The sequence below is a fragment of the Schistocerca americana genome, chromosome 1 (genome assembly GCF_021461395.2).
Source record: "Schistocerca americana isolate TAMUIC-IGC-003095 chromosome 1, iqSchAmer2.1, whole genome shotgun sequence".
NCBI lineage: Eukaryota > Metazoa > Arthropoda > Insecta > Orthoptera > Acrididae > Schistocerca > Schistocerca americana.
In genome coordinates this window covers 1016066634-1016091654 of record NC_060119.1, presented here as the reverse complement: position 1 = coordinate 1016091654, position 25021 = coordinate 1016066634, and the positions used below count along the sequence as shown (strand labels likewise).

At 42.3% G+C, this 25021-nt stretch overlaps 1 protein-coding gene across 1 annotated transcript in view; it reads right to left on the bottom strand.

Annotated features, from left to right (window-relative positions):
• Positions 1 to 25021, bottom strand: part of LOC124596014 (probable E3 ubiquitin-protein ligase HECTD2) — a 381240-nt gene that overhangs the window by 322615 nt on the left and 33604 nt on the right. The gene's annotated exons all lie outside the window — the stretch shown is intronic.

Sequence of the window (25021 nt, the reverse complement as noted above, 5' to 3'; positions counted from 1 at the left end):
CTTAGAGCCATTTGAAACATAAATGAATGTACAAGAGAGAAAATGGAAGCCGACGACTTGTCTTTGTTTTTTTGTGTGTGTTTGGGTGTTTCTTTTGCACATAATTAGAATCGCTCATCATTCCTTATCGGTCCACTGTGTATTTTATATCCTTAAAAAATCTAAATTGTATTTTATAAGCAATAAAAATTAGAAAAATATGTAAAAATCTCCCAACCGGTTGCATAGGTTTTCTATGTACCTTGACCAGGCTTCGTCACCTCCAAGGGTGACTTAATCAGAAGGTAAGGTAATTACCTAAAATGAATATGTCAGATTAAATATCATATCTAATAAAAGTTTACATTAATGTAAACGAGTGTAAAACAAATAGTACTTACATGAAGAACATATCGTCGAAGATGTACAGTGATTTAAGAGCTGAGTTGCTCAACTCATAGATTAAAATATAAGACATAATGTTCTTCAAAAAGTCAAACATTAAAACGTAAGTAATACCGGTGTGGTGTGAGGAGAGTTACTGCGTGGCAACTAGTCACGCTGCCAAGTAAACGTACTCGTAATGTAGGGCGCGCCACAAGCGGGCCACTAGTAACGTGAGCAAAACAATTTTGTATATTACACATTTTCTGAAGTAAATCATACGTACAGCCAATATAGCTTTTAACAAAAATTAATTTTACAAATTATTGAGTAACATTTATAAATGAGCATGAAACGGGATAAAATAGTACATAGCTCGCTACGTTTTACGTAGCACAGATAGAACCAGCGTTAAATACGACTGGAATTACATACGTAATGAAGAACATCAGTTCATTATATGACACAAAATTTGAAAAGAAAGCTTGCATAACTATGGCACAGAGGTCATCTGGTGTGTTAGTAATGAGCGTAACTTAACAGAGGTAAAATAATGTTTTTGAAAAGGAGGAGATAACCTGGATTATAAGTATCATAAAACTGAGAGCACTGGTTTAAAAGCATTAAAGAAATTTATATTTTTCAACTGTACTTGTTCATTCAACACGCCATCTTTATTTGGTGTGTGCCTGAAAATTTCAAGTTCTTCCAAAACATCAAGTTTTCTCCCTTTCTTTTATCTACGCAGAATTGTCATTTCGTTTAATTCTTTGGGGTTATGCCCTGTTATGAAAAGATGTTCTGCAGATGTTGAATTGTGAACATTAGTGCCTTTTTTGCCTAAAAGATGTTCTTTGTATCTTACGTTGAAAGCTCTGCCTGTCTGTCCAATGTAAAATGCTGGACATGTATTACAGGAAATTTTATATACCCTTGAGCCAGGTCCGTTTGAAGCTTTTAGATTATGAATTAAATTTTTTTTGTAAATTATTATGTGTGGAGAAAGCAACCTTGCGGCCGTATTTTTTAGTTAACAGACGCTGAATCCTATACGATATATTACCTAAAAAGGGTATTGAGATATACTTTTTATCATTATTATTAATTTGACCAGTACCTAAAGTGGTGACTCTTTCTTTGGTTTTTTCTTTAAGGATGTTTTCCGGTAGTGAGGGTTCATAGCCGTTATTAAATGCTGTTGTCTTAATTACATCAATTTCTTTCTACAGTTTTTCTGGTGATAAGGGAGTAACCACGGCCCGGTGAATTGCTGAATGAAAGAAAGCTTTCTTATGTGACTGAGGGTGTGTCGAGTCTGCAGATACGGTATGATCAGTACTCGTGGGTTTTCGAAAAAAGTCAAAAATTATAATATTCTCTATTATCGCCAACTTCAGATCTAGGAAATTTAATTCCTGGCGTTCATTTGGTAACACACACGTGAAACTAATTTTTACATATTTTTCAAATTTGTGTATACGGTTGCTGCAAACGTCAGCCATGTTCAAATTTGTACAATAAAAATTAGTTAATCTCGTAACTTCTGCACTTTTATGTAACCAAAGCAATTTCATTTGTTGCAAGTACAGTTTACACGCGCAAGCATAATAAATATATGTAATTATTTTGTTGTTTTCCACTCAGTAGTACGTTCATGATGATCAGAGGCAAGAGTTTCCTGTTGTGATTGATGAACAACACAAACATGTTTCACATAAGTTTTACAAAATATTAAAGCGTTGTTTGATTATTTTTTTAGTTTTCTTAATTTTACCTTTTTGTTGAGGAAATTGCGTCTTCTAGAATTATGTGATAAATCTGTATTGTTTTTTTTATTTTTACAACAACATTCCACTGTTTGACGTTATAAAACAATTACCGAATTAAGCACGAATTAAAAATCGACGTTATAGATACTCAGTTTCTAGGCGGTTCACCACTTCCGGTTCCTACAGGAAACTAATAAGCCACTGACCCCTTACCTAAAGAAAGCAATTTTTATGACGGAAAATCCCGACAGATATGCAACACACCCAGTGTACAAGTAACATGGGTATGACCTTAACTGACCAAAGGTGCATAGAAAACTACCGTAGTCTACGCTTACTCATGGTAGCCTACGATAGCCATTGTTAGGTTTGCTACTCTAGGTACACACTATCTCAGCGCGCTCCAGCGGCAGTTGTCGGCTGTATCTGGCTCGCATCTCACATAGTTTGTTTATGAAACGGGGGCGTAAAATTTCTATGTTAACTCTATTCAAACACACGGTTCCCCCCTTGTCCACATGTTGGTTATGTTGTACTGTCTGTAATATAAGTAAATAAAAATATCAATATCCATAAACATACTATAAGGCAAAAAGGAAAGTACATGTCTGGTCAATAAGAACACTAGCTTACAAAAATTTCATTACAAAACGTACGATACAAATTCAAAATAGTTCTCCACGTAAGATAAAACTTTTTTGTCATTTTCACTTTTCATTAAAGCCCTAATGTCCTTCTTACTTGATCGATTTTCTCTTTTCAGTAGAAGAATCTTTACAACATACTAAACATACAAAACTTGAAACAGTAAGTGAAACATATATCGCTACAAGTAGTGCAAGGTCTCGTTGATAAAGTCAATCGAACAAATTCACCCCATAGAAACAGCCCACTTATTTTTGCTTAGCATCGAATATCACACAATGTACACTGTTGGCCATTAAAATTGCTACACCACGAAGATGACGTGCTACAGACGCGAAATTTAACCGACAGGAAGAAGATGCTGTGATTTGCAAATGACTATCTTTTCAGAGCATTCACACAAGGTTGGCGCCGGTGGCTACACCTACAACGTGCTGAGATGACGAAAGTTTCCAACCGATTTCTCATACACAAACAGCAGTTGACCGGCGTTGCCTGGTGAAACGTTGTTGTGATGCCTCCTGTAAGGAGGAGAAATGTGTACCATCACGTTTACGACTTCGATAGAGGTCGGATGGTAGCCTATCGCGATTGTGGTTTGTCGTATCGCGAAATTGCTGCTCGCGTTGGTCGAGATCAGATGACTGTTAGCAGAATATGGAATCGGTGGGTTCAGGTGGGTAATACGGAACGCCGTGCTGGATCCCAACAGCCTCGTATCACTAGCAGTCGAGATGACAGGCATCTTATCCGCATGGCTGTAATGGATCGTGCAGCCAAGTCTCGATCCATAAGTCAACAGATGGGGACGTTTGCAAGACAACAACCATCTGCACGAACAGTTCGACGACGTTTGCAGCAGATGGACTATCAGCTCGGAGACCATGGCTGCGGTTACCCTTGACGCTGCATCACAGACAGGAGCGCCTGCGATGGTGTACTCAACGACGAATCTGGGTGCACGAATGGCAAAACGTCATTTTTTCGGATGAATCCAGGTTCTGTTTACAGCATCACGATGTTCGCATCCGTGTTTGGCGACATCGCGGTGAACGCACATTGGATGCGTGTATTCGTCATCGCCATACTGGCGTATCACCCGGCGTGATGGTATGGAGTGCCATTGGTTACACGTCTCGGTCACCTCTTGTTCGTATTGACGGCACTTTGAACAGTGGACGTTACATTTCAGTTGTATTAAGACCCGTGGCTCTACCCTTCATTCTATCCCTGCGAAACCCTACATTTCAGCAGAATAATGCACGACCGCTTGTTGCAGGTCCTGTACGGGCCTTTCTGGATACAGAAAATGTTCGACTGCTGCCTTGGCCAGCACATTCTCCAGATTTCTGACCAATTGAAAACGTCTGGTCAATGGTGGTCGCGCAACTGGCTCGTCACAATCGCCAGTCACTACTCTTGATGAAGTGTGGTATCGTGTTGAAGCTGCATGGGCAGCCATTCAAGCTCTGTTTGACTCAATGCCCAGGCGTATGAAGGCCGTTATTACGGCCAGAGGTGGTTGTTCTGGGTACTGATTTCTCAGGATCTATGCACCCAAATTACGTGAAAATGTAATCACATGTCAGTTGCAGTATAATGTATTTGTCCAATGAATACCCGTTTATCATCTGCGTGTCTTCTTCGTGTAGCAATTTTAATGGCCAGTAGTATAAAATAGTACATGGGGACAAAAATAGGAATGCTACTTAAAGATAACTGAAAATTTTAAGGATTCTGTAGGCCTACAGCATTACTTATGAATCTGAAGTAATAGTTTTCTGTACCTGGGAAATATGAAACTGTGATTTTATTGTTTTGTATAATTAAGAGCAACAGAATGGCTTTACCTTCTGAATTTTAACAAAAATCGTTTATCATAGTGTCATTGTTTGATAATAGAGAAAAAACTGATATTAAATTTTGTTATTTAAAAGAAAAGTTAAGCGAAACTGAAAATATTAATGTGCAGTTTCATTTAAACAAAAGTGATTAAGTTAATAAAGCTTATCTGATTATGGTACTGCGCCATATTGTAAAGTAGTTGTCTTGGAATAAAACCGACGTTTCGACTGTTCTTCATCTCGGCCTAGCGGCGACTCAGGCTCCGGCTTAGACATCGATATCGATACAGAACGTTTGCTGAGAGACACAATGCCCGCACTAGGAGCCGCTCGCAACACGACAAGCCATTACCTGAAATATAGCACATGACCAGTATATAAAGAACTACATCGGCCATATCAAGGGCAGTTTGGATCTTCATGCAGCTAGTGACATCAACTGAGCTGATCATGGTCATTTTCCATTGCCTTTGGACTCGGACACGTACTGGATTAACATACTCGAAGTTTTTGCTGTTGCGTACGACGACTTCGCTTTGGTTCCCTGGACGTTCTGGTTAAACTATCTTGTTGTAGTTTGGACTCTTTTGGATTTTGACTCGACGCAAATAGGCTTCGAATTAGTTTGCTTATTGAACTGTGGCTGACTTTTCAGTGTATTGAATAAAACAGAGTATTCCTCAAGTTCAGTTTCGAATACTTCAGCCATGGTTACAGTGGTCTAAATGTCAATTATTTACGCTGTTATGCGGTACCAAACCCAGAAAAGACACTGGCTACGGAAGCCTACCCACTTACAAATGCGATAATCTTGATATGGAAATGTGAGAGATGAAGAAATTAAAAGGGAAGTCTGGAAAGGAAACACAGATAAACAGAAAAAAATTATTGGTTAACATGAAAAAAGACACCACTAAGATGGGAACAGATGAAGAGAGCAACACAGAAAAAAAAGCGGAAACTTGTGACTGGGGCAAGGGACCAATAGTATTTTAATGTTGAGGTAGCCGTACATGGTGATGAAGTAGACACGTCACCTGTAGCTAAGCTCAAAGTACCTGAGGATGGCCAGAATGGTAATCTCTTACATTAAACTGTATTTGTGATTCAATTAGTCAGCTATAGACTTCCAAAAGTCGTTACCTCTTTCCACAGACATTGTGTTTTCTCTTATAGGTCTAACTTCCGTTCCGGTGGTCAGAGTAGTAAGTGAATGAGTAAGGTACTTAAACATCACTGGTGCTTTTTCACATACACTACTCTGACAAATCTCCAGATGGGGGGCCCTCTGTGGATTGTGGAAGCCAAAGACATAGGTACCGGCATACTGAAAACTGACATCGCCCCTTGTAGAATATCCAGGCGGCTCGATTATTAGAGGTGGACTTCGAGCGGGTAAGAGTTGCACATCCCAAGTTACGAATTCGACAAGGAATATTGAGAATGGTTTTGAAGAACGGAAAATTACGCTGGCTGTGTTAGCAGATCTGACCGCAGAAAACTGCTTAAAAATTATACGAAATAATTAAAGACTTTAATCTTGTCCGAATTGTAGAAAACCTTCTTCACATTTGCAGCTACTTTTTGCGTTTTCAAGGACCTAGAAGTTGATGACAGGGAAGCTTCTTTGCTCCTACAAATCAGCATATATGCATCAATAACCTATTTTTTGCAAACGATCGTGGTACTGGAGCTGGATCTGCAAATTTTGGAAGTGCTGAGAAGAAGATGTCTGAAGCGTTAACCGAACCGACAACCTGTAACCAGAACAATCAACTCAAGCCAAAATGTGCCAAACCCACACCTATGTCTTTAAGATCTATGCATGGGAAGGAATGTAGTTAGAGCACCAAAATGTCAGGGGTTGCCCTACACAGGATACTCACGTACTGAAAGCACTGTCAAAATACAAAACAGTAGGTTTTGGCTAGAATAACCCTATTAGAAAGCTAACGGGTGCCACGTTTAGTGTCCAGCCACAGACACTAAGAACCAGCGATTTAGCTTTTGTCTACTCTTCAACTGAGTGTCTCCAGTATGGAACATATGGAACAGGACTTGCCTTGCCAAACTCTATGAAACCTGGCATGCCATCATAGGCTGTCTAAGATCGCCACACGATATGGTGCTTAGCACCTCCGAAGCAGATCCGCCATATGCCCTCATAGTCACCCACCTAGTCCCTCGAGGAAAAGCTGTATTCTGTCGGCCGAAGGTGTGACTGAGTCAGACCAGCAGGCTAGGCTAGAACTAAAACTGCGAGCACCCAGTAAACCTCTGTTAAGCTGGTTTTCGACCATAGAAGAACTGCAAGCCAGATGCAGAGAGACAGTGTCGACGCTGATACATCAGACAGACTTACGAAGACAAATGGAGGACACCTACACAAATGGCTCCGTTACCGTCCAGCTTGCCCAAGAAGAGGGAGCGTTAGCAAAATGGCTCTGAGCACTATAGGACTTAACATCTGAGGTCATCAGTCCCCTAGAACTTAGAACTTCTTAAACGTAACTAACCTAAGGACATCACACATATCCATGCCCGAGGCAGGATTCGAACCTGCGACCGTAGCGGTCGCTCGGTTCCAGACTGAATCGCCTAGAACCACTCGGCCACCAGCGGCCGGCGGAGTGTTAGCAACAAGACAATTAAAGAATAAAAAGACTCTCGGTCCAGATGGCATACACTCAGAAAGAAACTAAAAAATACTGTTGTACAGGTCACCCCCTTTCTAACAGAGTTATTGAATGAAGCACTGCTCCAAGGTGGCGTCGCTGCCACGTGGAAAACGGCGAATGTAGTAAACATCAAAAACTTAGAGGGTTGGGGCCAAGAGACCAAAGGCTTACAGTCCCATCTGCCTCTTGAACACTTTGGCTAAGGTGCAGGAGAGGCCCCTGCGTAATCGACTACAGTGACACTTCGGCCTTTGTCCACATCAGTAAGGTTTTAGACCAAAAGGCTCAATAGACGAAGCAGTTAACCACGAGCTGGAAATAATACAGGACACACAAGAAAGATAAGCAGTAGCAACAGCAATAGATTAGCATGTGCTTTCGACAATCTCTGGTGGCCGGCCTTGTTCGCAAAGCTACGAGAGAAGCAGACACAAACAGTCTTACACAATTAGCTTACTCGATAGTTGCAAAGATAGGTTGGTGCAATGGTACAAATGGTTATGAAGAAAATAACAGAAGGATGACCACGAGGCTCAATCTGTGGACCAATTTTCTAGGATATTGCCATAAAACCGCTCCTAAACAATCTGTATAAAGATGATAGGATGAAGAGTGTAGTAGTCTGTGCTGGCGACTTAGTAGTAGTAATAGCTGCAAACTCAAGAATGTAACTCGAAAGCAAGGCTATACAACTCCTTATATAAACAGGTGACTGGTGCAACCATAACAGGCTCACAACTGGGGTAAACAAGAGAGTATATTTATTGATCAAAGAGGTGTTGCAGAGAAACCCCACCATTATGCCGAACAGAACTAGCATACAGAGGAAAATAACAGAAAGATACCTACGGATACACTTTGACGAACGACTGACGTTCTACGAGCGCTTAAGACCTACAATTGAAAAAGCGACAAGATTAATGTACAAGCTCGCCACACTAAACTCGACTCACTACGGACTACCATTCTAGATACTGCGAATGTATTACACAATCTTGTTTCAATCTATAACGTGTTTCGCAGCAAGTTCCTGGGCATATAGATTGTCACTCACGACCCAAAAAACCGTTGTGAGGCGTGGACAAAGAGGTGTATTGCTCAGAATGTCAGCGGCATTTGGCACCACATCCGTGGAAGCCCTACGCGTTGTACTTGCAACATACGCTATCGACATAACCATTAGACACAGAGCAGCAGATATTGGCTCTAAGGGGAAGACTGGATAATGTATATGAGATTACAGGGGAGTACATTACAGAAAAACGCCAATTACATCATTGGAAGGCTGAGACATGTCACAAAGAATGGGAAACATCTGCCAAGGGCCGTCGGATTTTTTCCTTCTTCCCGAACATCCGGGAACGATTGACTTCCTGATGGGCCATGGCCCTTACCCTACACATCAGCATCGCTTTGGCCTTAGTCAAAGTGATATGTGTGAATGTGGGCAACATGATTCCCCGAACACATAAGGCTAAATTGTGGAACACTCGCAGAAATAAGGTCGACGTCAGAAATCGAAGACATGGGGAAAGCTTTAAGAGACCCAGATAACTGGAGCATCAGTGATGAAATATCAGAAGCGCTACACAAAACTTATTAGCAGCAACAAACCATATACAACATCACGAGCCGAAACACACCCTGCACCACAATGCGATGCATGGGACAACACAGATTCTAACAATGATAGGGAAACAGATGAACATATAGACATAGATAATGATATGAACTCTCCAATATCACCAGATACATATATGGCATAGTAGCAGATCTCACGACTGCAACAATACTTCAAGTAATACAAACATGGAATTGAGAAATAAGTTAGTAATAGAAATAAAATAACAAATTTTCCCGTTTGTACAAGTAAAACGAGTAATTATTCAGTTCTTTGGATCATTATTTTCAAACGTATAAATGTGTTTTTTGTGAAATGTATAAGATGCAAACTGTAAAACAAGTGAACTTTATAAAATTGTGCATAAAAATACATATGCAGTATAATAACACGAAATACAGAAACACAAGCGCACAACATATATAAGAAGCGCCTTTTGGGGAGACGAGGTTTATGGTCACCTTCCGAGGCTCCTCTCCAGCTTACTGTGTGGTTAAGTGGAAGAAGCAATTGTAGTAAGGAACAGTTCCGGCATACCTTACACGCAAATCATGTAGAGTTAATATCACAAAGTACATGCATATAGTACTAGCTATAGCAGAATAAAATAAACTAATTCAGGTGAGACAGGCTCGAAGTCTTTACTGAAGTTCTCCCACTTGAAATAGCTAGGTAAAGGGACCTCTTTTGCTATCTAAATCTTTCCTTTCATGTATTATTTTCTTCTTAACAATACACTAATCTTTTTCCCAGTTGTACTTTATGTATCTTTTGTTTTTTGTTTTTTGTTTTGCTTTTATTTTTTACTTAACAATTTAATTGTATAAAAAACAAGAAAAGTACTAAAATTCTGAGAACTGTCTAGTTTGCAGTAGCAAACGACCCACTATAGTTACCAAGGTGGTGGGTCACTTCGTAATGTTAATAAGGAAATAAATAGTTGAGTAGACTTCGCACTGAGTCGTTAGGTCTAGAGTTGAAAGAATAAGTTAAGGCTATCCATGAGAATCTACATCTACATCCACATCTACATCCATACTCCGCAAGCCGCCTGACGGTGTGTGGCGGAGGGTACCTTGAGTACCTCTATCGGTTCTCCCTTCTATTCCAGTCTCGTATTGTTCGTGGAAAGAAGGATTGTCCGTATGCCTCTGTGTGGGCTCTAATCTCTCTGATTTTATCCTCATGGTCTCTTCGCGAGATATACGTAGGAGGGAGCAATATACTGCTTGACTCCTCGGTGAAGGTATGTTCTCGAAACTTCAACAAAAGCCCGTACCGAGCTACTGAGCGTCTCTCCTGCAGAGTCTTCCACTGGAGTTCATCTATCATCTCCGTAACGCTTTCGCGATTACTAAATGAACCTGTAACGAAGCGCGCTGCTCTCCGTTGGATCTGCTCTATTTCATCTATCAACCCTATCTGGTACGGATCCCACACTGCTGAGCAGTATTCAAGCAGTGGGTGAAAAAGCTTACTGCAACCTACTTCCTTTGTTTTCGGATTGCATTTCCTTAGGATTTTTCCAATGAATCTAAGTCTGGCATCTGCTTTGCCGACGATCAACTTTATATGATCATTCCATTTTAAATCACTCCTAATGCCTACTCCCAGATAATTTATGGAATTAACTGCTTCCAGTTTCTGACCTGCTATATTGTAGCTAAATGATAAGGGATCTTTCTTTCTATGTATTCGCAGCACATTACACTTGTCTACATTGAGATTCAATTGCCATTCCGTGCACCACGCATCAATTCACTGCGGATCCTCCTGCATTTCAGTACTATTTTCCATTGTTACAACCTCTCCATATACCACAGCACCATCAGCAAAAAGCCCCAGAGAACTTCCGATGTCATCCACAAGGTCATTTATGTATATTGTGAATAGCAACGGTCCTACGACACTCCCTGTGGCACACCTGAAATCACTCTTACTTCAGAAGACTTCTCTCCATTGAGAATGACATGCTGCGTTCTGTTATGTAAGAACTCTTCAATCCAATCACACAATTGGTCTGATACTCCATATGCTCTTACTTTGTTCATTAAACGACTGTGGGGAACTGTATCGACGCCTTGCGGAAGTCAAGAAACACGGCATCTACCTGTGAACCCGTGTCTATGGCCCTCTGAGTCTCGTGGACGAATAGCGCGAGCTGGGTTTCACACGACCGTCTTTTTCGAAACCCATTCTGATTCCTACAGGGTAGATTTCTAGTCTCCAGAAAAGTCTTTATACTCGAACATAATACGTGTTCCAAAATTCTACAACTGATCGACGTTAGAGATATAGGTCTATAGTTCTGCATATCTGTTCGACGTCCCTTCTTGAAAACGGGGATGACCTGTGCCCTTTTCCAATCCTTTGGAACGCTACGCTCTTCTATAGACCTACGGTACACCGCTGCAAGAAGGGGGGCAAGTTCCTTCGCGTACTCAGTGTAAAATCGAACTGGTATCCCATCAGGTCCAGCGGCCTTTCCTCTTTAGAGTGATTTTAATTGTTTCTCTATCCCTCTGTCGTCTATTTCGATATCTACCATTTTGTCACCTGTCCGAGAATCTAGAGAAGGAACTACAGTGCAGTCTTCCTCTGTGAAACAGCTTTGGAAAAAGACATTTAGTATTTCGGCCTTTAGTCTGTCATCCTCTTTTTCAGTATCATTTTGGTCACAGAGTGTCTGGACATTTTGTTTTGATCTACCTACCGCTTTGACATAAGACCAAAATTTCTTAGGATTTTGTGCCAAGTCAGTATATAGAACTTTACTTTCGAATTCATTGAACGCCTCTCGCATAGCCTTCCTCACACTACATTTCGCTTCGCGTAATTTTTGTTTGTGTGCAAAGCTTTGGCTATGTTTATGTTTGCTGTGAAGTTCCTTTTGCTTCCGCAGCAGTTTTCTAACTCGGGTGTTGTACCACGGTGGCTCTTTTCCATCTCTTCCGATCTTGCTTGGCACATACTCATCTAACGCATATTGTACGATGGTTTTGAACTTTGTCCACTGATCCTCAAGACTATCTGTACTTGAGACAAAACTTTTTTGTTGACCTTCAGGTACTCTGAAACCTGCTTTTTGTCACTTTTGCTAAACAGAAAAAATCTTCCTACCTTTTTTAATATTTCTATTCACGGCTGAAATCATCGATGCCGTAACCGCTTTATGATCGCTGATTCCCTCTTCTGCGTTAACTGTTTCAAATAGTTCGGGTCTGTTTGTCACCAGAAGGTCTAATATGTTATCGCACGAGTCGGTTCTCTGTTTAACTGCTCAAGGTAGTTTTCAGATAAAGCACTTAAAAAAATTTCACTGGATTCTTTGTCCCTGCCACCCGTTATGAACGTTTGAGTCTCCCAGTCTACATCCGGCAAATTAAAATCTCCACCCACAACTATAACATGGTGGGAAAATCTACTCGAAATATTTTCCAAATATCAGTAATGTGTGAACGCGGAGAACAACAACGAATTTCATTAATTGTCAGGAAACGTGCTCGTTTAACCTGTTGCTAGCAACGCCAAACTCATTTGACGTAGACGTTTTTACATTATACTTCGTATCCATAATTTCGTTTTATGTTGTGCATATGTTGTACATGTATATACCTTTTATAACGCTTCTGACGCGAATAAATAAATATATTGCTCAGGATCCTGCGAGGCACGTCGTTTTGTATCAGGCGAACACCGAAGTAATTCCCAGCAATGCAGTTGGAACGCGAACGCCTAGAATGGCATGCAGCTTTGTAATTTCCCCCACATTATTTTTAATGAGAATCTGCTTGTTTTCCACGTGAGGCTATTTTTAAATTAGTAGTTTCGTTGCGTGCATTGTCGTGGTGGCTGCCCCACAAGCTTGCATATGCGATGGCTGTGCCAAGCCGCGAACGAGTCTAGTGTTAGTATTTTGTTTTAGAGGATCGTAGTGATTCAGTCAAGCGGAAATGTTATTTCACACTACTTTTTCTCGAGCCGTTTGAGGATGTCGCTGCGGTGTATATGGAACGTAGCGCGACTCCCATGCGAGTATATAAGCACCGACGTTTAGGCAACGGATTAGTGTGGCGTTCGTGTCCTTCCGACGTGCGTGCGGTATATGTGAAAACGTGAGCACAACGACGTTATTACCAAATGCGTCAAAACAGGACCGACAGGCTGTTACTCTTTTCTTGGCTGCTAGAGGACAAACAATGGTAGACATCCACCGGAGAATGAAGGATGTGTGTGGGGTAGCATGAATGTCGAAAACCAACGTGGTGCGTCTAGTTCCTTGCTGGTTGCGATTCGACACATAGCGCTGGTCGATTTGGGAAGTCACGCCAACTTAAGTAGGAGATACTCGAGCCCTACAGTCCTGATCTCTCATCATGAGATTATTACGCCTTCGCTCCCTTGAAAAAAAACCTTGAAGGGTCGACGATTCCCGTCGGGTGACGATGTGCAGCAAGCAGCTGCCGACTTCTTCACACAGCAGGACACGGTGATTTACCAAATGGGTATCTGCAACCTGGTGCGTCCGAGGGGATGATTGCCTCGTCGCTCATGGAGATTTTGCCTGATTGGCATACCGATTCTGGACTGCACGTCCTTCTAACAGAAACTTTTTGATCGCCCCTTATGCCATTCTAGTTGGTGTATTCGTAAGATATACAAAGCGTAACCAAAATGAGAAGCATGAAAATATCGCGATGCAAGTTAATATCTCACGAATATCTATTGCTATACTCTTCACTAATAATGCTGAATCCTTAGAACAGAAGGACGACAAAATTGTCATTACAGGAGAAAGAGTTTCATAAAAAATTGGAAATTAGCTACACATGAAATGATTACAACATAACAAAGTAAAAAACATATGCATCTGATACCTGAAATAACCACAGTAAAATTGTTTAACTTATAGTATACTTTCAAGCCACTGGTGCTGCTTTCATATAATCAAAAACAAACTTACCGACGTACTATTTCTATTAAGTTCTGAACTTTTACGTCTGCAATCGAGTCATTAGTTACTAAAGAACCAAGACATTAAAAATGTCTGTATCTGACAGTATCTTAAGTTTCAGGTTAGCTTTCATTTTTTCTTCGCCAACGCCATTAATTTTCTGTTTTTTAAAAAAATTAATCTTCTCTCAGAAGAATTATCTGATTCTATCCATGACGACAAATAACACATTGTCGTGTGCAAATCTAGCGTGCTAGTTAATTCTTCCTAAAGTTTACTTCTGCTACGCTATCTGCAGATGGTTTCACGTTCGACTAAAACAGATGTTTTCTAATTTAGAAATCTTATGTCCAACGAACAGATGATGACCTTTGAAGTTGTCACTGTTAGATAGCGCAAAGAAACAGCCCGTAATGTTTACTGTAGTGTTTTGTCTATTGGTGAGAGGTAAAAGAAATCGTTGATGTATGAAATATTCGTAAAATTATTGTTTAGTAATAAGTGAAAGGCATAAGAATTCTGGAAACAGAAGAGACAGCTGCTTCAAGTTGGGTGTGCTTTTACTTACGAGGGTTATTCGGAAAGTAAGGAACGATCTGTTGCGAAATGGAAAATACAGTGAAAATCTGATGAAGCTCTGCACAGCTGCGTTGAGCATTGTGTCCAGTACGCCCGTCGACCTCATCATCGCTCTTTTCAGTTCTGAGCTCACGGTGAGAACGTAAAGATGGCTAGAAATTAGCCTCTCCTGCCACGTATGAGGGCCTGGTGAAAGACTTCGCTTGAAGCTATGCAATCCACATAACATAACTGTTATGTGGTTCGTTCTACACAATTCTCGGCCGCACTCTGCAGGGGCAATGAAGATGCTCCTGCAGCGTTTTCGATAGGATGTGTTTGATCATCCACAACACAGCCCATAATTGGCTACCCCTCGAGCTGCAGTCCACGTTAATAGCAGACCGATGCTGAAATCCCTAAACATGCGTGGCTCCAGGGTTTTTATCTGCCCAGACATGGCTGTTTCACGAATTTAGAACACAGTCACTATGTCGGAGATGGACGGGCACTGAATACGTCTCCCAGCAAGGCAGACGTTAAGTGACATCAGGTGACCGTCTGGCATAGTACACGTCATCCTGTCTACCCTATTGCATATCAGGACAAGCAGCTCTCAGACTTTTCTCTTTGCCTCAGCAGACGCGTTACACATTTGAATTGAAACTGTACGTACCGTTTCCGGAAATGGATTCTCATTCAAAATATTACGCACTCAATCCTCTCTACAAGTCCCAGACGTTCGTACAGGGCATTTCCGAACAGTCTGTACCTATTTAAAAAAACAAACAAACGAAACGAGCTCCTTGTCCAGGTCGTGAAGGCCCAAGGGATGTCTATCGGCCACCGTGTCGTCCTCCGCCTTACGACGTCATGTGGATGCGGTATGTAAGGGAATGTGGTCAGCACACCGCTCTCCCAGCCGTTTTGCAGACATTGGAGCCGCGGCCACTCGGTCAGGTGCTCCTCTGTTGCCACCACGAGGCTGAGTGCAACCTGTACCAGTCCGCTCACCAAGGAAAAATCCTTGGCCGTACCAGGAATCGAATCCAGGTCCTTTGCATAGCTGCCATCTACGCTAACCACTCAGCTACCGAGGCGGACTATGTATATATATTAGTTGGTTTTAACTTCGAAAATGAGCACATATAGCGTCTAAGAACATGACAATAATTTCTACGACGACTATTACTGCATTCAGTAAACGTTCTCTTTTCAATTTGACGCTTGCATGCATGTGTGCTAGCTTTCAGGGCTGACATGTCCGCTGCTACGTAATCGGATGTATTACGACATGTTGGCATCCAAAGCCTTTGAAAGGCCAATTTTCCGAAATTAAATAAAGTAAATACGTGTAAACAGCAGCCGAAATGGAACCGTTTCAGTATCCTTTAGTTCATAATATCTCTTAACAAGTTGACGCATTCTCTCTGCACCACATTCTCCCACTAGAGATCGCTGGCAGACCATAACAATATTTCGTTCTTCGTCATTGTCTAAGCGTTGGAAAGCAACCCGCTTTTTCACGTGGGCAGAGAGGTGGAAAATTACTTGGAACAAAGCGTGCACTGTAGGGCAGATGTTAAAAAAGGCCGGTTTTTCGTCAATTTTCTGTACAAGTTACTAGCAGGCTACAGACGGATAGTAAATGCTATCGTCTTTAAGAACAGTCGATCTACCATACATACGCAAATGACATCACTGACGCACAGTACCACCACTCATCAGTTAGCATACAGCATATATTTTACAGTGAATGTCGACAGCTATGAGGTTTGTTGCTGCTAAGAGCCGTATTACAAAACCGGTTTCATATGCTGTGCTCATGTCGAATGGCGACTGTAACAAACGTATATAGCTGAGGTGGCGTAAGAACATCCCTGACAGTTGCTGTGGGCTTGGCGCTCATACCTCATCCAGTCACATGACACGATTTTATAAACATCTGCATGGAAACGCCTCAACAGATAACTATTTTTTTTTGCCTGGAGCCGTTAACGTAAAGCAGCTGAATGCTGCCAATAGCAATGCTAGCCATCAGGGATTCTCTTATGCCGACTCGGCTATAGTTGCAGAGTACGTGGTAAGCCCGGATAACCGAAAGAACCGACAGACGTCTCTGCAGTAAAGATGCCGTGGTGCTACCCCGCGGCAGCCATTCTAGCAGACGAATTAATGCAGCAGCTCGTTATATCTTCAAGTGGTACACTCATGGCAGTTTTGGAGGCTATTGTTGCCATTTATTCCTTTGTTGGCGACAACTTGTTTAAATGCTGATCGCATACATAAGTTTCGGAAAACGCAACAATAACCGAATATATTAAAACATGTAGGCTTGTAGTAGTTTGGTAGCTCATTCAGTAAGTGTTACATTACGAATAACTTATTTATTGGAATTCCCACCCACTGGAGTGTAAGGTTCGTTTTCATTTATCGATTCTTTCAGCTCTGGCAGCGATTTCTTGACATGAGAAATGTCAAACTGAACCACGGTACAGAATCCACATTAAACTGGGCAAGTGAGTTACAAAGTGAGAGTATGGCAACGACATACTAGGGGCAAGAGGTCCATTCTGTTGGCAGCAGTACTCGTGCGTTGCAGCGCCCTCTCCATGTACGGTGCACCCATACTCTACAAAACAGTGTGAACCGCATAGAAGAGGGTATTTCCCATTGTACAACGTGTTTTTGTTTCTTCGCGCTTCACTCTCGTATAGAACGAGGAAAGAATTACTGCTTAAATTTCCTTTTGCGTGCAGTAATTAGTCTACTCGTGTCTGCGATTGTGGTGATACAATGATTAGTACCACGTAGCGTCGTGCCATCTCTGCCATACATTACATGGATTGTAAGTGGTCGTAAGTTTTAAAACGATGTATATACTCGTATGCAAAGTGAAGCGACTAATGAAATTTTTTTATCAAGGCCAGGATTCGAATCTGGTCGCCTGCCCACTACGCAGATGCGCTAACCATTATGCCACCGTGGCATAGTGGCTTTCCAGAACTACATGGACTACCATAGCACACCTCTCTATTCGAGCCAAATTCCCATTGACGTCTCAGCCCATATGGTTTTCCTCCTAAACTCAAATAGCGTTGCAGACCCTCTCCAACTGTACTGGAATAACACCGCAGCATCGAACAAAATGGGGAATGCTGCCTGACACCCAGGCGTGGGTGCTTTAATAAATTGAAGCTGTATGGTTCCAGAGACTTTTTTATCTCAGGCATCTACCATGTATATATGCAGACTGAAGTGACGAATGAAAATCTGTACCAAGGCCAGGATTCGAACGCTGGTCTCCTACTCACTAGACTAAGCCATCCTGGCACAGTAGCTTTTCACAACAGCCTGGACTACACCACCAATGCTGTTTGAATTTTAGTGGGACTACCAAGTGGGCTGAAGAACGAGTTGGAATTTGGACTGAGAGCGGAGCTGTGCTGAGACAAGATTCGAATCTCTTCCCTGGAACAAATTATTTTCATCGCATCGGTCTGCATGTATACACTGTTGTAGTTTGAGACTTGAAAAGGTCTCTGGAATCATGTACTTGCAGTTGATTTTATGACAATGTAGAAAATGAAAAGATCTCGTATATTGTGTTTTGTAATGTAATACTGTAAGAGATTTTTGTTCTGTTTTCTGTTTCATGGTTCGAGTATGGGGTGTCGCAGTAACAGATGGACCGGTCTTCCCATCGTCAAGCTGTCCTCTTTACTGGTCTAAATTACAGTTAAAACGACGTCCGCTTTTCAAAGAAGACCGTACGAAGCGACTCGCCTGACCCTACATTAACAATGGAAACAAATTAGTTTAACAGTTGTAAACTGTAATGAAATAAAATATGTAAGCAGTTAAATTTCGGCTTTAGGATGCAGATACTTGAAAAGTTACGAAACTCAACAATTCTGCCATTTACCTACGAGACTAATTTTTGAAAATTAACGCTACGAAGACATACATAAAGAGATCACTGTTTCATATCATACAGGTATTTTTCGTTTCGTTTGGTACTAGTCAATGGGGTTCTTGCAATGGGTAACTGCAGAAATTTATGCGGAGGACCGAGAGAGGTGGCGCAGTGGTTAGCACACTGGACTCGCATTCGGGAGGACGACGGCTCAATCCCGCGTTCGGCCATCCTGATTTAGGTTTTCCGTGATTTCCCTAAATCACTCCAGGCAAATGCCGGGATGGTTCCTTTGAAAGGGCACGGCCGACTTCCTTCCCCGTCCTTCCCTAATCCGATGAGACCGATGACCTCGTTGTTTGGTCTCTTCCCCTAAACTATCCAACAAAAATTATCCGGAGGGGCCAAGATCTCAAAAGTTACATTTTTGGTAAACTAATTAATTGCATTGCCTTTGTTGACTTTGAAAAGGCATTTGACTCCGTTAGCCATGTAGCTGTCCTCCAAGCTTTGAGTGAGCAAGGAGTGGGAGCAGCATACATTGAAGTGCTCAGGAAAATCTACGAGAATTCTTCAGCTTATGTTAACATCGGCGAATCAACTCAAGAATTCCGCATCATGAGGGGTGTGAAGCAAGGCGATCCCATCTCCCCAAAACTGTTCTCTGCTGTATTGGAAATGGCTATGTCAAAGCTGAGCTGGGAAGGTAAGGGAATCAGAATTAATGGAAGAAGGCTTACCAACTTGAGATTTGCTGATGATATTGCCTTACTGGCCAAAGACTTCGCAGAGCTCCAAAACTTAGTTACAGATCTTGCATCGGAATGTCAGCTGGTTGGCTTGAACATGAACCTTTCCAAAACAAAAGTAATATCCAACAAATGGGTCCCAGCTGGAGATGTGAAAGTCAAGGACAGTCTACTAGAAGAGGTCAGTGAATATGTCTACCTTGGCCAGATTATAAATATGAAGGGAGACATAAGACCAGAAATCTATCGACGCATCAAGCTTGGCTGGCAAGCATTTGGGAAGAATTCAAAAGTATTCAGATCAAAAATGCCAGTAAATCTGAAGAAAGCAGTATTTGATCAATGCATTCTTCCTGTGATGACGTACGGATGCGAGACATGGACACTGAACTCATTCACAAAAGCGAAACTTAGGACAGCACAGAGAGCCATGGAGAGATCAATGCTGGGCTATACAAGAAAGGACAGGAAAAGGGCAGATGACATCCGGTCTGTGACGAAGGTTAATGACATCTTAGAGAGAGTAGGTTCCTTGAAATGGCAGTGGGCTGGCCACGTCGCAAGAAGAAAAGACAACAGATGGACGAAGTTAGTACTGGAGTGGAGTCCGAGAGAGCACCGGAGGCCTAGAGGAAGACCACCAGACAGATGGGACAGAGACATCAAGAAGATCGCTGGTAACACCTGGCAGAGAACTGCCCAAGACCGTCCCACTTGGAGAAGACTCCTGAAAGCCTACCTGAATCCACGACTCGAAGAGGCCACATCATCTAATGATTGAATTGGCTGATGATGATGATGATGAATTAATTGAACTTAACAATGTGTCGTCTCCTGAGAAATAAATTTGCACGTAGGACACAAAGCATATTGTATCTTAAACGTTTGATAGTTATCTAGTCAATATTTTTTTCAAGATAAGTTACAGCCATACCATAAGGGTAAGCATATTTCATTAGCACATTCAAAGTACATGTCTCGTATTACTAACATCAATATGGATGTAGGAAACGTTCGAAAACAACCATCAGATTGGTCGATAAAACCAACTGTTAACAGCATAGGACTCCCTGGTTTGACACATTATAATGTAGAAATGGCAACTGAAGTACAGAACTCGTAAGTCTGTGGCTGAATGTCGCGTGGGATTGCACCCCTTAGGTTAAGCAAGCGCGAACATAGTTTCGACCTTGATATTTCACCATTTTTGCTTTCGTCCAGCGAATAAATTTATATTTTTTCTGTATTTGACCCCACAGCTGAAGTGTAGGTGAATACAAGCGAAGGGGCCATTCTTTAGGAAATTCTGGATGGGTGTCGGCAGGGTAAAATGCAGTCACGTTTATACTCTGCTTGATGTTGGAACTGTCCCTTTCTGCAGCTCATTAAGGGGTGCACAAAGAAGCGACACAGAAACAATTGTGTCTCTATTTAGCCAATGTTCTGTAATGACAAAAAAAAACCTTTGTAATGCCAAAAAGTATAGTATTTTCTAAATTCCCTGCGTTATACCTTGCATACTGTTGCGTACAATCAAAGTCAATCAATACTAGTAGTACGTGAGATTCTGAAATTAATAAAAAGTCTACAACAGATTGCAGGAGGGGGCTTCCTCTTGAGGAAGCCCATGTTCCTCTAGTACAGGCTCGTCCAAACTGTGCCCCTGGGGCGCTAGTGCCCGCGATCGCCCGCGGCCCGCACCCCGGGCGAATTCGTTATGTTGCTGCAGCGACCGAGCCGTGCCGCTTAGCTTGGTGTGCGGACCGCCCGAACGCCAGCCGATAGATATATTTGTTCACCCGTTTTCCCTTCGGGCAGAGGACGTCTCACAAGTGCTTCAACTAGAGCTGATTGACCTACAGTGCCATATCCGCCTGAGGGACCGCTTTCTTATGTGTAAAACTTTGGATGACTTTTACAGCTGTCTTCCACGAGAGAAATATCCTCTTTTGCACAAGCACGCGGCCAAAGTTCTCTCAATGTTTTGTTCCACGTATATTTGTGAGCACTTTTTCTCTCTTTTAAAGCTTGCTAAAACTAATAACCGTTTATTCCATGGCGATAAAAATTTGACCAATTCTTTGAGGTTAGCAGTCTCACGGAATATTGTACCAAGACTAGACAAAATCGTTTCCTCGAAAAAGAAAAAGTGTAAAATGTTAATTGTCTTCTTTAACAATGTTGACTGTAAGAATTAAAGTGCTTTATAACCTTAATTCTATTTCAATAAGTTTTCAAACTTGGTCAGTTAAAATTATTACGTACAAAAAGCTAAGGATCCGATTTCTAAACTCTGAAAAGGGATAGAAAAAATTGTAGCTCGAAGTATGACAAAAATACTTACTTGTAACTACTAACAGTAAGAATGAGGCTCTATATCCCTTACATAAAATTAATTCTGAAATAGAATTAGATCTGACCGCTGGACAGTCCAGTGCAGAGCAGTGCTGTGCGGTCTCACTCGCTCTGCAGCTCTCTCTCTCTCTCTCCCTCTCTCTCTCTCGCTTCTATGCCGACACTATCGACTCACGGTCGCGGATGGGGCGCTGAACTACACTTGGATGAGCCTGCTCTAGTATGCTGCAGCTAGATGGCCGTGGTACTATAGTATAGGCAACCTTTGGTGACGCGCAGACCTGATTACTTACTTACGCTCGCGAGCCGCCTTGTCACGAGACGCGACAGCAGCGCTCCTAGTGCATAAAGTCTAAACTACAGAGCACAGCGTCAGTAACGTTAATGTTTGTTTGGTAACGCACCGATATGAATGGCACCCCTTTCCCGACACGCCACGTCAACAAATTGTGCCACAAAACACGTCTTTTGAGAGCACTTTCATTTTATGTTCACTGGGAAAACAGCAAAAATTGTGCCAGTGAAAAGTAGAGAGAAACTGAAACACGGCGATATTGTGTAAATTTAACAAGTTGAACGCTATAAACTCGACGAAGAACCAGTATGAGTGAATATTATCGTACTCAGAACTTAACATGTGAACTGACAACAGACAGGTCCTAGGTTGTGCAAAAGTTATGTCCCTGGCTGCCCTTGTTCAAATCGGCACATTTCCCGAGTAGTCGGTAATTTTCGTCCCATTGTCATCTACTGCCAACGTTTGCGAACAATCGTTGTGTAGCACGGAAGTAGGTAGTAAGCAGTAAATAATGTCTGTGTGCGTTGTCGGGACCAGGGGCGAAAATACTTCTCCCTGCACTCCTTCAAGGTAGTAAGGTATTGCCCCCATTCTTCGCATGCCCATGCGCTCTTGGACCATAACTTCGCACTCACGAGGAGAACACAGAAGGCTCCATAACCCAGTTTCCCAGAAACTTCGCTCAGTGGAAGAGGAGGCAAAATAATCGGACACATGTCTCGGCTTATCCATAGATACTCGACCGTTTCTGAGACGGCCAAAGTTTTATGTGCCTTTGAGGAAGTAAATGGTTCAAACAAAGCGGTGTCCGCTCCTGGTAGATGAGTGGTCAGCGCGACGGCATGTCATACCTAACGGCCCGGGTTCGATTCCCGGCTGCGTCGGAGATTTTCTCCGCTTAGGGACCGGCTTTTGTGTTGTCCTTATCATCATCATTTCATCCCCATCGACACGCAAGTCGCCGAAGTGGCGTCAACTCGAAAGGCTTGCACCAGGCGAACCGTCTGCCTGACGGGAGGCCATAGTCACACGGCACCAAAGCGGTAGCACAGTGGCTAGCGTCGCGGCTTCGCAATTTGGCGCCCCGCCTTCGAAACCCGACTTTATTTTTCTTTTTGTTTTCCGTTTATCTGCCCATATCCGTAGAAGATTACTGCAGGTATGTTTTGGATTGAATATTGAAGTAGCGTTGTCCTTATTCGTCTACTAATAGTATGTCTGGAGATGAATTTAAAAAAATTAATGAATGAAAAAAATTACTTGAAATTATTTTCGGTGAAATTCAATTGCAGGCGCCAGTTTTCGGAAAAGTGATCAATTATGAGTGATTCGTCGCAAACTCGTTGTCAATGCGTGAAATCTTCAGCAATGTTAACGACGTTTCTTTCCCAAGTGAGATTTATACAAAGAAATGAAACTGTCGCAGGCCTGCCTTTGCGCGATGCTAGGAGTGTTCCGAACTTCTATGTTTTGACTGTTTTTACGATCGGTATAATCCATGGAAACGCACAAAATCTTTCTGAAGAATAAACATAAGAGTATAATATAAAAATAAGAGTTGAAATAAGAATGAAAAACAAGACTATAAAAATTTTAAAATATTGTAACCCCTGAAAATACCGTACAAGCCTATATTACACAATAAATGTGTGACAGATATTGTGAAACCCAGTTGTAATTTTACAGTATAATGCCCTTGTATCCCGTAACTTACTAAGAAACATTGGTCTAGCAATCTTCTATGGATATGAGTAGGTAAAGGAAAAAAAAATCAATTATTGGGTTTCAAGCCACGACGCTAGCCAACGTGCCGCCCATGGGGCAGAGTTTATCGACCGCTAAGAGACACATAAACTACATCGAAAACTTTGATGGCCGTTTTCTTGGAAACGGTCTAGTAGGTCTGTCTACGGATAAGCCGAAACATATGTTCATTTATGCGACTCCTCTTCCATCGAGCTAAGTTTCTGAGAAATCGGGTTATGGCACCTGCCGTGTTCTCCTCATCAGACTGGAAACGTGTTTCTCTGCTGCTCGTATCCAGCGGTGGCGAAATGGTATTACACATGCGTGGAGCGAGCTGCAGGTTCAAGGGAAAAGTACAACGCGAGGTGAGGGCCTCGGTCTCTCTGCTACAAATTTCTTCCGCGGGTCGGATTGAAACCAACTGCCTGTCAGATTCGGCCAGAGGGCCGCCGGTTGCCCACTTGTGCTGCAGGTCTATGCGAAAGAGCGCCCCTTTCTCGTTGTTGCACCTATAAACTCACTGATCTACTGCTAAAGCGCGAATCAGTTCCTACACTACTGGCCATTAAAATTGCTACACCACGAAGATGTGCTACAGACGCGAAATTTAACCGACAGGAAGAAGAAGCTGTGATTTGCAAATGATTAGCTTTACAGAGCATTCACACAAGGTTGGAGCCGGTTTGGTGAAACGTTGTTGTGATGCCTCGCGTAAGGAGGCGAAATGCGTACCATCACGTTTCCGACTTTGATAAAGGTCGGATTGTAGCCTATCGCGATTGCGGTTTATCGTATCGCGACACTGCTGCTCCCGCTGGTAGAGATCCAATGACTGTTAGCAGAATATGGAATCGGTGGGTTCAGGAGGGTAATACGGAACGGCGTGCTGGATCCCAGCGGCCTTGTATGACTAGCAGTCGAGATGACAGGCATCTTATCCACATGGCTGTAACGTCTCGATCCCTCAGTCAACAGATGGGGACGTTTGCAAGACAACAACCATCTGCACGAACAGTTCGACGACGTTTGCAGCAGCATGGACAATCAGCTCGGAAACCATGGCTGCGGTTACCCTTGACGCTGCATCACAGACAGGAGCGCCTGCAATGGTGTACACAATGACGAACCTGGGTGCACGAATGGCAAAAAGTCATTTTTTCGGATGAATCCAAGTTCTGTTTACAGCATCATGATGGTCGCATCCGTGTTTGGCGACATCGTGGTGAACGCACATAGGAATAGTGTATTTGTCATTCGCACACTGGCGTTATCACCCGGCGTGATGGTATGGGGTTTCATTGTTTACACGTCTGGTCCCATCGGAGGTTCGAATCCTCCCTCGAGCATGGGTGTGTTTCTCCTTAGGATAATTTAGGTTAAGTAGTGTGTAAGCTTAGGGACTGATGAGCTTAGCAGTTAAGTCCCATAAGATTTCACACACATTTGAACATTTTTTGGTTACACGTCTCGGTCACCTCTTTTCGCATTGACGGCACTGTGAACAGTAGACGTTACATTTCATATG